The following is an 11,598-nucleotide window of genomic DNA, read 5'->3' as shown; positions in this document are numbered from 1 at the left end:
CTGCTGAAGGACAACAGAGGGGAAACTACAGCAGAGATGAGTCTGCACCAGCATTCCCAGGGCTGCTGCCACCACATGGAAGCACCTCTCTGGTCACTTGGAGGGAGAAGAGTTCACAGAATGTTGGAGGCTCTTGGCTTTCTTTTGGGAGCTACAAAATGGGAGAGAGTTTCATTTTCTGCTGGTTTCTCCACTTTCATTACTGCCACGCAGCTGTGTTTGAATTTGCCACCTCTGGCAGTTGTCTCAAGCCCAAACTAATCCATTTTCCCAGGACTGGATTAAATTTCATGAGAATTTTACTGATCACCTGAGCTCTTAGAAAAACAATTCTGCTTGACATTGTTGGTACTTTCAGCCACTCACCTTCAACTCTTTGTTCAACTCTTCGTGGCAATTGGAACAAGATGATCATTAAGGTCCCTCCCAATCCAAACCATTCTATGATTCTGTGATTTCTCAAGTGGTATAAAAACAAATCAACAGTTGCAATAAATCCAACCTCGTTTCATTGGCACAGAATATTGCTAATATTGTTCAGCTCATGATCTTTTTCTGGTGGCTGCCTTGCATTTGATACAGGATAAGAGAGATTTGCTTCCTTGCAAAACTGTCTTTGGTGCTCTGCAAAGGTATTTGACCCTAAACAAAGCCTCAGTGACATTTTGACATAACATTTTGCACTTGTTTTGCACATTTTAAAGAGCTACTGCTGCCTAATCAGAGAATCTGGAAGTAGAAAAGCTGTAACAGGCAACTGATATAACTGATAAACACTTATACAGAAATCTTGTATTTATATCATGAATGTAAATGAAAATGTATTTATATCATTACAGAAAATTTCTGTATCAGAGACAGGAAAATTATCCAGAAAAGAGAAGGTTTGCAGCCAAAATTGGAGTTTTCTGTTCTGCTGATGTGTTCCTCACATATTATCATCATAAATCATGCTCAGGTTCAGCACTTTGAGCACAAGGACCAAACCACAGTATTTTAACTGTACATCACAGAATATCCTCTCCCTGAATTTGCTGATAATCCCCAAAAAGTCTTTTCTCTTTACAGCCTTCTTTTTAAAAAGACACATTTTGCACCGCAGTTCAAAAATACAAATAAAACCAGCAAAGCAAATAACAAATAATGTTGATTCAAGGCATGTTGTAACACGAATACAGTAATTCCTGCAAATAATCCAGTGATACAAAATCAACTTGAAATCCTATCCATGGTTCGGCAGGTCTGTGATTTCACTCTGAGGAGAACTCGTGCTTTCTGGCACAACAGATTTATTTCTTTTAGATCATGTTTTGCTGTACCCAGAGTAACTGGTGGCAAACTACAAAATGGGTTGTTCAGCGAAACATTTTTCACAGAAAAGGAGTAAAGGACGTTACCACCAAGAAAAGTATTTGTGCATCAGGTGCAGTAAATTCCTGATGCTACATAAAGCCCAAGTTCTCACTCCTAAACTCCCCAAGGAGTTTATTTTTTTCCCTTCAAATCACCACCTTCTCTTCCCCAGAGTGACAAATTCACACTCTTCCCACCCACCTTTGAGCAAGACATTCGTTGTGCTGCCTCAGATCCCGGCACAAAGGTGGGATGGAGGGATGGAGCCACTGGAGGGGGGGAGTCACAGGGTGTGGAGCTGAGTGATCCATGTCCTGCTGGGCAGCTCCTGCCCCATCATCTCGTGCCAGTCCCTAAAACACAGTTGGGAATCACAGATCCCACCCCCCCTTTGTTTAATGGGTTTGGTTCAGCCAGTCAGGCCCCCTTTCCCTTGGATCTCTGCATAAAGGATGGCACTTACAGTTCCAGCCTCATGGGATTAATTGCCTGGAAAGTCACGGCCAGACCTTGGACAGAAGCACCAGTGATATTAATTATTGTCATAGATATTATAACATTAAACGTCATTTCATGCATTTCTTTGGAAAAAAACTTTCAGAATGAAAGGAACTAAACCCACCCCCAGGTTGTTTGATTATTTTATTGCCCTTTAATGTCCAGGTGATGCCTCAGCTCTATTTTTCTCCTCACACTGCAGAATTCCAGCCTCTCTAAGCCACGTCAGAAACGGGATTCATTGACTCACACAAGTCAGAGAGTTAAAAAGAACTATTGTTCACTGGCTAATTTCTATTTCTAATTTTTCTACGACCCACAGTTTTTCTTTATGGAAGTGTTTTAAATTTGTCCTCATGAGATGCAATTAATTTGCGGCTGCAAAAAGGCGGGATGGGCTGGGATTCACAAAGCTGGGATTTAACAGGGCAAATTGTGCTGTGCAGAAGTGTAGTGCTCATTAAAAATATGAAATATTATTTTCTTCCTGTAATGAGAACACTTCCAACCAATGAAAAAATGAGAGAGCAAAACTATTTTCATTTTTACTGACTCACTGCACCAGGCAGGTACTGAAGTTCCACAGAACAGCCTGGAAGTGAAATAACTGGGGGCTGTTTCTGAGGATGGGTTACAAGTAATATTTATCATTATAAATATTTATTTTTATAACATAGAATAATTATTATATTTATTGTTGCAGGGCAGATTAGAAAACTGAGGAAGAACACGCATAAAATAGCAGAAACGTAAATATGGCCCTAAAAAATAAATCACTCTAAGGAGCCAATGGCAGTCCCTAGAGGCACTGATACCTAGATTTTTCCACCAAATGACCTGATTAAAAATGGGCCAGGAGTGAACAATCACTAAACTAACAAAAACCCCCTTTCAATACCAACATTTCCAAGCCAGGCTCAGCAAGCAGCTCCCATTATCCAGTGGGAACATTGGCTGACTTTCTTACTGGTAAAAGTCAGCCAGCAGGCTGTAATTATACTGAATATCTTCCTGGAACCTTCCACCCATAAATGGTGCCATCTTTTGAGTAATAGATCACTGGGCTGCCTTGCTCACATTATTACACTAATATATCATTAGGGCACCAGCTTGGAGTGCTGATGGATTGGTGTGATGGGCTGTGAGAGCTCCAGCATGCTCAGGAATGCCTGGGCCCTTGTGCTGATGGATGGGAGGGGGCCTCATGGAGAGGGGATCCATCCCCACAGAGGCAGGGCAGCCTGCAGTGAACGACCCTGGGGTGATGCTCTGAGAGCTTGTGGGCTGCTTTACATTCCCAGGGAGGGAGGATGGGGGTCCTGGACTGATTCGGGGTCCCCTAAGGCACCCTGTGAGGGAGGGGAGGCCCTGGAACAGGATGCTCACCAAAGCTGTGGCTGCCCCATCCCTGCAAGTGTCCAAAGCCACCTTGGACAGGACTTGGAAAAGCCTGGGACAGTGGAAGGTGTCCCTGCCCATGGCAGGGGGTGGGACTGGATGATCTTTAATGTCCCTCCCAACCCAAACCAACCTGTGATTCCATGACCTTCAGACCAAGAAACTCAGAGACAGTGTCTGTGCACACACATCACCTGTGCAAATACATCAGATCACTGCCCATAGCTAAAACAACCAAAATAATCTCTCCTTTTATGGGAGATACAGAAGGAAAGCCAAATCTTCAGGTATTTATTTCCCAGTCTCTTACTGCACATGTGCTGGGTGCTCAAACCACGGTGCAAACCCACTCGCTCCAAGGATTAGTCAAACATCTTACTGAATATTATCACAGTGTAAGACTTCTACATTACCTATCATTAACTGTTTTACCTTTCTTTGTTAGAAGCTCCATGGTGTTATTCACCTTTCTTTTCATTTTCTTAGCTGTGCCAGAACACCTCAGGGTGAGAAATGTAGCAGCTAAATTTTGAACTGGGAAAGATCTTAGATCTTTACATCTAAAAGACTAAGAATGTCTTAATTGGTGTTTTTTTCCCCAAAAAGTTTACAAAACAACAACTGAAGTCCAAAAAAACCCCCACCAGAGATCCTCTAAAACCTTCCTTTTCGCACACACAAACCCAAACCATCACCACACGTAACAAAAACATAATTCAGATTTCTGGCAAAACCTAAACCCAGAGTAGCTCAAGCCCCAAAAGGAAAATATTTGCAGTGCAAAGGATTTACCTTTTCCCAGTTTTTATTGTTCTGCTTGTCCCCAGTTAAACACTGAAATGCTGCAAGGGCACACAGAGGTTATGGTTGTCTTGTAAATTTTAAATCTTCAACAATCCCCTCAAAAGTTATTCTTTCTTTTAAAACAAGGTGGTAAAACCTGTAATAAAGCAATCAGTGTCCTCTGTAATTTTATTTTTCAGATATTCACCCGACCTCTGGCAGGATGGTGCTGTATTCCAGCCATGATATGCATGGAAATTAAATTAAGTAGCAGGTGGAAAAGTGAATTAGCTTCACTAAGTTAAACAATGCATGGAAATTGAACTCCACACTTTCTGCATAACCCCTCCTGTGCTGATCTACCCAGATGCTCTCAGTGCATGTCAGGGCAGCAGCACTATTGACATGACAAGCATCTGCCACCTACTTTTCTTTTATAAACTGAATAACATGATCATTTTATGGTCTTTGCTGACCCCCTTTAGTTATCCTCACATCCAGGTTGATTTGTCAGCCAGTCCCTTCCCTACCAGCACACAGGAGCATTACCCAGCACAGGCAAGCTCTGCTAACAAGGGAATGATTGTTCCAGCTAAAGCTTTGCAGATTTGACACAAAATCATGCTGTGTGTCCTCCCCTCTGCCTCCAGTGAAGGTGCTCACGGGCTTTGGCCCCAAACCTGATGGTTCCAGCTCTGCCTCCCTGCACAGGTTGGCAATGGGACTGCCTGCCCTGTGGGATTTGGATCCTCTGCCATCTCCTCCTCCTGCAGCCAAGCTGGAAGCAGGAAAGATGGACCTGCTGCCTGCCTGCCTCCCACTGCCCTGGTGCTGGGAGAGGCCACAGGGAAATCACACCCAGCCCCACAGCTGGGCCAGAGCATATTTCTCCAGCCCCAGCTGGTCACTCCTTATCCCCTTCACCTGCACTATTTTGTGCCAGGGGCAAAAAAGAGCCCCAAATTCCTTGAGATAAGATGGGAAAGAGGAGAGGAGCTGCTGCCCATGGGTGCCAAAGGCAGAGGAGATGTCACAGCTGTGCCTTCCCTACCATTCCTGTCCCAGCCAGGCACACCTGCAGTGGGGAGGAGATGTTTGCTGCATCCAACACCTGAGCTTTAGCTTGGGGGGAAGTGAAAATGGATATTAAGAAATATAAATGCTGTGTAATAGGAGAGAAAATTGCAGGGTATTCATGGATTAATTAATAGCCTGCTGCACCCTAAGGCAATAATCAGGAGTTAATAAGCTGTAGGAAACATGAAGGAACAAAGAGAAAAAGAGAGTTGAGTAGGGTATGATCTCTCTCAGCTTTTGACTGATGTCTGCCCTGTGTTTGGATGGGGCTTGGAGCAACCTGGGTTAGTGGAAGGTCTCCCTGTCCACGTAGGGAGTTGGAATGGGAGGGTCTTTAAGGCCCCCCAACCCAAACCATTCTATAATTCCATGATATTTGAACTTTGATATTTGGAGCCTTCCATTTCCTTGACATCTGTTCCATGACAGAGTGACCTCTACTCTACAGCAATAAACCTGAAGGTGAAAACATTTTGTCTCAAGGTTGCAGTTTGTCTGATTTTGTCCCTTTCAGTTGCTCATAAGAATTTTCCTGGAGTGATTAGGTGTTTGCTTATGCAGGGTAATTACTTTGCATAAAGCTTCTTCCTATTATATAGCTAATAAAACCAGCAGCAACATATATCTTGGCCCAAAGAGGCTGGGAGTTTATTAAAGTTTTAAATTATGAATTCTGCTAATGCAGGGTAATAAGATCAAACAGCACAGTATGAGCAGTGATCATTCTCCTATTTTTGTCTACTATTGTGTAGTTATTAGACACCTTGTCCCTTATTAATCTTCTTTGACCTTCTTCCACAAATTCTCCTTCTCATAAAACTGAGTAACTGCAGCTGAGAATCATAATGTGCCTGTAGGGATGATGGGGCACCGTGTGATACAAAATGCAGGCGATAAAACAAATGCCCTGGTGAGCCCACCCCGACCCCCTCTGCTCCTCCCAGCTGGGACGTGACCTGTTGGGTCACAGCTATGGAGGAGGCCTGGAGTGATGGAGACAACCCTGTTACATCACAGTAATGCAGACACTGGGGGCTGGGGGGGCTCAGCCTGGAGAAAAGGAGCCTCAGGGGGGACCTTCTGGCTCTGCAACTCCCTGACAGGAGGGGGGAGCTGGATGGGGAGTCGGGCTCTGCTCCCAGGGAACGGGGACAGGATGGGAGGAAATGGCCTTAAGCTGAGCCAGGGGAGGGTCTGGTTGGACATCAGGAGGAGTTTCTTCATGGAAAAGGTGGCCAGGCATTGGAAGAGGCTGCCCAGGGAGGTTTGGAGTCCCCATCCCTGGAGGTGTCCCAGGAAGGACTGGATGTGGCACTCAGTGCCGGGGGACAAGGTGGGGATGGGGCACAGGGTGGACCCGATGATCTCAGAGGTCTTTTCCAACCTCAGTGATTCTGTGATCTCAGATTTACTTCAGCAGAATACCCAAATGTAATTTCTTAATGCCAGGGAAGGGGTTTGAATGGCAGTGGTTTGAATAACAACAACTTCCTGTTTTCTGAACGCGGTGGGAGAAGAACAGAAGGGCCAACCCAGGCAGGACGTGACAAAGCAAACATGAAACCTCCTCTCCAAAGTCTTCTTTGTAAATTCAGTGCAAGGTCTCCCACGCTGGAAGACAGCCAGTGTGTTCCCACAGCATTCCCTTTTGTGCCATGAAAGACCAAAGAAACGAGGATGTGGCCACCTGGCATCAAGGACGTGAGATGGAAGAGAGCTCAGCACTTTGCTCACTCCTTGTGAGCACAAACCACAGCCCCAGTCCCCGTTTCACTGGGAATCCACATGGCAGCAGCATCCAGGAATGGAAATAAATCATTCCTTTTGCTTGTAACATGACTGTGCTGTATGAAAATTTAAGTATTTTTTGAATTTATAACTTATTCATTATCAATCACAACACTGCCCCTGGAGTGAGACAGGTAGGAAGTCTCTGCTGAGAAGTTTTTCCCCAAAAAGTCTAGTTCTTGTCTCTTGATTGTTGTTTCGTTTTCCCTTCTGTACAGGATAATGAAGAAAAAAACCACTAAGTTTGGAGCTGATCATTCTATTCTGGTTGTCTGAGCAAACATTAAATAAAATCTTATAACCATGGAGGGTTCACAGGAGCAGGAATTCAGCATTCCAGCTGCACAGCCTAAACCTCCTGAGCAGTGAGGTTACTATTCCTCAAGAAAATACTGAATTTGAAACATGCTTGTTACAGCAGGTGGCTAAAGAGGAGTAAAACAGCTTTTAAGGACTATTGCAATTATTTTATGTGTAAGCAAAAACAAAATTAAAACCCCCAAAACACTAAAACCCAACCAGCAAAACCCCAAATCCACAGTTTTCATCATTTAATGGGCTCTGTGTGAAGGCAGGCACAGGAAGGAAAGGGATGCATGGAAGTTTGTGCAGCAGTGACCCACTTGCTCTCCGTGGTGTGTTCTGCAGTTCCATGGACAGCACATGGACCATCTCCCCTCGTGCCTGTTGGCTGCAGTCCAGAGCAGGAGCTTCCACTTCCCCATGCTCAGCTAAAGGGCTTATAGCTCATGTTTGCTTTTCATTTAACATCCTCTGTGAGGTTTTATTTGGTTTGGAGGTGCCCTGTGGCGCTTCTGTATTTATATTCAGAGCATTTTTGAAACCAACTGGAAGAGACCTGTCTTGTGCACTCACAACTTCAGTTTTGTGTCCTATTTCCCCTCGTTCATTGTGGGATCCATTTGTCTTTTGCTTGATTTTTGTGCATGGGGCTTTATTCCACCAAACCAAATGTTCTGCTCACTAAGGTAAGGGATTATTTAGGAAGCCCAACCAAGGTCATCTCCCTGCTCTAAAAACACTGCGTGGCCTTGGTCACCAAACTGTTGTGACAGGATAAGGGGGATTGGTTTTAAATTAAAAGAGGGTTGATTTAGGTTAGATGCAAGGAATAAATTCACTGTGAGGGTGGGGAAGCCCTGGCACAGGTTGCTCAGAGAAGCTGTGGCTGCCCCATCCCTGGAAGTGTCCAAGGCCAGGTTGGACAGGGCTTGGAGCAACCTGGGCTGGTGGAAGGTGTCCCTGCCCATGGCAGGGGGTGGGACTGGATGGGCTTTAAGGTCCCTTCCCACCCAAACCACTCCATGATAAGCTCATTTGAACACCTACACTTTCCATTTTAACACTCAGGAGACAGTGATTGGCTTTTATCACGAGCAAACAGGCCCAACACCAGCGTTGCAGGAGTTGTTTTTAATTAATTAGAGAGATGGAAAACTTCCCAAAATCGGTTCTGGCACTCCGGATCTGAGAGAGGCAGCTTGGCACTGCTGGGAAAGACAAACAGCAAGGTGACTGATGGAAGGAAGGAGCTATCTGGGGCTGGAGCTCCTCAGGTCCTGCTCCCCAGGACCTCTGCAGGAGGGTGGAGAGGACAAACCCCTGCCAGCACAGGATGCCACCCCTCTTGCTCAGATCTCAGGTGCAAAAGTGCAGAGTTGGAGGTCAGGGATGCTGAAATCAAGCAGTTCATACACATTTTTAACACACTGGGACAGATTTACTGCCCTGCTCTGTTGGCTTAGCCCACAGGACGGACACAGCTCCTCCTGGGCCATCAGTTCATCTCTCCACCAAAACAGGGAGGTTCGTGGCCAAGAAGTGAATTCTCAGGACAAGTGACACCAAGGTTTCATCAGGGTGTTTTATGTGCCCCTGACACTGCACAGAGAGAGAGGGACAAGGACATCTCTGCCTGTCTCATGCCATTGTGACACCTGGGGAAGCCTGGGCAGGTGCTCCAGCCAGGACACAGGAGAAATGAAGAGAAATGGTTGAAGAAAGCGTGTCATCAATACATGGGATGGTCTGTGCAAGAGCTTCCATCGAGGGTGGAGAATGCCTGGGAGCTGTCAGGACACAGTGGTGTGGATCAGGAGCTGTGCTTAGACCAGCTCCCTCCTGTCTCCCCTTGCATACCAAACTGCACACAGAAACTATTAAAACCTTGTCTGGGATTATCCTGTAAAGCTTATTTACTCCCATACAGCCAAATATTTATTTACTTTACTTATTAGCAGTGTTTACTCATCAGCTCTACTTTCTGAGCAACCTCAAACCTCCATTTGTTTCAGTCTTTACAGAAGCATCATCTGTCACAAGCTGCTTCCTCACTCTGCCCCTTTTCCACCCCTCAGCTGCATTTTCCACCATGCAAGGTCATCTTTAGTTGTATGAGAGGAGAATAAAATGAGCTTTCCAGTTTCTGCAGAACTCCCCCCCCCAACAGACAAAGCAGTGAGAAAAGTAGGAAATAAATTGGAAAAATATATTGGAAAAATATCCCAGCCACAGCCTTCATTCCAAGAGTACCCCTGGGGTGAACTGAAATTCTGATGTCCACCAACCAAGTGAAAATTAACCTTGGAATCTTCATCCACAATGCCAAGGTCTCTGGTTTTAAAGAGATACCAGAGGGAGAGCAAGCACAAGAGGATACGGTTCAGTCAGACCACTTCACTTCCAAAGTGCTTCTTCGGCCAACACCAATAAAATCTGAAGAAAAATATAAATAAACGAAGGGTATTTTTCACTGCAAAGTGCTTGCTAAGTGTAGAAAGAGTAAGAGAATAATCTGCTGCTTGATGCACATCACCAAGCCTGAAATTCCAAAGTTCTACCCAGCAGTGTTTTTTGGGTTAGACAGGGACACCATCCCTTCCCCAAACACCCTTCTGCTGACAGAGTGGGACGTTGTCCAGAAATGTCCTTTCATCCCTGCTAATCAATTCCTCTGCTTTATCTGCAGGGAACATTGTTTTATTTTTAAGCCCAAATATTTTTAAAGTAAGTGTCTCAAAGTGCTGCTCTCTAAACCTCTGCAGTTATTCCATAGGAGAAAGCCTAAGGACAACAGCTATGAATGGCAACATAAAGATTTTCCTTTAATGTAGCACTAGCTTATGGAAAGCTTTCAATTAATGCAAGCTAATTAGAAATAAGCAATTTCCTTTAAGTTGCTCCAATACCCATGAAGTTTCTCACGGGCTTCGATAGCGTTTTCTGCAGGACAACAGTTTATTCCTAATCCTGGCTCATTAAAGGGCTTTAAAGATGTTCTTATCATAATTTTCCATGTGTTGCACATGATTGCTGTGGAGTATTGTTTTCACAGTGACAATGCTCCAATCCAGAGCAGTCCCACCATGCTGGATGCTGTCCCAACACTAATCCCAGCTCCAAAGAGTTTGTGATAATCTCAGGCCAGCGAGCCCTGTGACAAAAAAAAAGGGGATGAGAAGACAATGATGGAGGGATAAGCACTTTATATCCAAGAAGGATGCTCAGAAAATATAATTCATGCTATGAAATTAATGAGATGAATACATGAAATTAATTTCCAGCACATATTTTTGATTGCAAAGTATTTTCCAGTCCATTTTACATAACTGCAAAAGTCTGTTAACACTCAGCACCAATTGGTGTCGACCTTTCCCACACTTGGGTTGGGTATTGGGAAGGAATTCTTTCCTCTGAGGGTTGGTGAGGCCCTGGCACAGGTTGCCCAGAGAAGCTGTGGCTGCCCCATCCCTGGAAGTGTCCAAGGCCAGGTAGGACAGGGCTTGGAGCACCCTGGGTTGGTGGAAGGTGTCCCTGCCCATGGCAGGGGGTGGGACTGGATGGGCTTTGAGGTCCCTTCCAGCCCAAACCCTTTTGGGATTCTCTGATCTGCTCCAGAACAGGCCCAATCCTCTGTGCTGGCACTGCCCCATCCTGTTGCAGACACACCCAAACACTCATCATTAATTTAAGACCAATTTATTCAGTTCCTAAAGAAAAGCTGTCCATGATACCAGATATGCAGTAGTGTCTTTTCATTCTAAAATTTAATATTTTAAAAAGTCATCATAGAATCCTAGAACCGACAGATAAAAATACCCTTCCCACCCTTCCCTAAATATTTTTCTCATCCATGCCCACTTTGTCACCAAAGTCACCTGGCAGATTTGTGGTGGCAGAAACCTCAGCTTTAAGTCCATTTATAAAAGGAAACTCCCAGGCATCACTGAGTTTTTAATTATATTTATGCTACAACAAAGTTCCCTTTTTCAAAGTCAACAGAAAGTTATGAGCATTATTTGGTAAGAACAAGCATAGGAGGATTCATCACTGAAGGAGATGGGTCTGGATAATTATCCAAGTCCACCAGAGGAACTCCATGATTTGAATTATACTGGTCATTACCAATTGTGACAATAAGTAGATACACATTTTGGATAGGAACTCAGGAGAGAAATTGATTCAGGGTTTTGTTAAAATGTCAGTGCATTTCAGTCCTATCTATTGATCTCAGGTTTGTGGGGCTGCTTTTTAATTTATTTTCCTTCTATTTTTCCATATTAATCAGATGGCAAATGCAAATGCATGTGCAGAGTTACAGCAGCAAATTCACCAGCCAAAAAATTCCTAAGCAAAAGTTCTTTTATTTCAGTTTCAAGAAGTAGGATGCTGTGAGTTTAT

Source organism: Myiozetetes cayanensis, unplaced genomic scaffold (genome assembly GCF_022539395.1).
Source record: "Myiozetetes cayanensis isolate MyiCay16 unplaced genomic scaffold, myiCay2020 scf10, whole genome shotgun sequence".
In the NCBI taxonomy this organism is placed as follows: domain Eukaryota; kingdom Metazoa; phylum Chordata; class Aves; order Passeriformes; family Tyrannidae; genus Myiozetetes; species Myiozetetes cayanensis.
The sequence above is the reverse complement of the archived record's forward strand: the minus strand, read 5'-3'. Positions refer to the sequence as shown.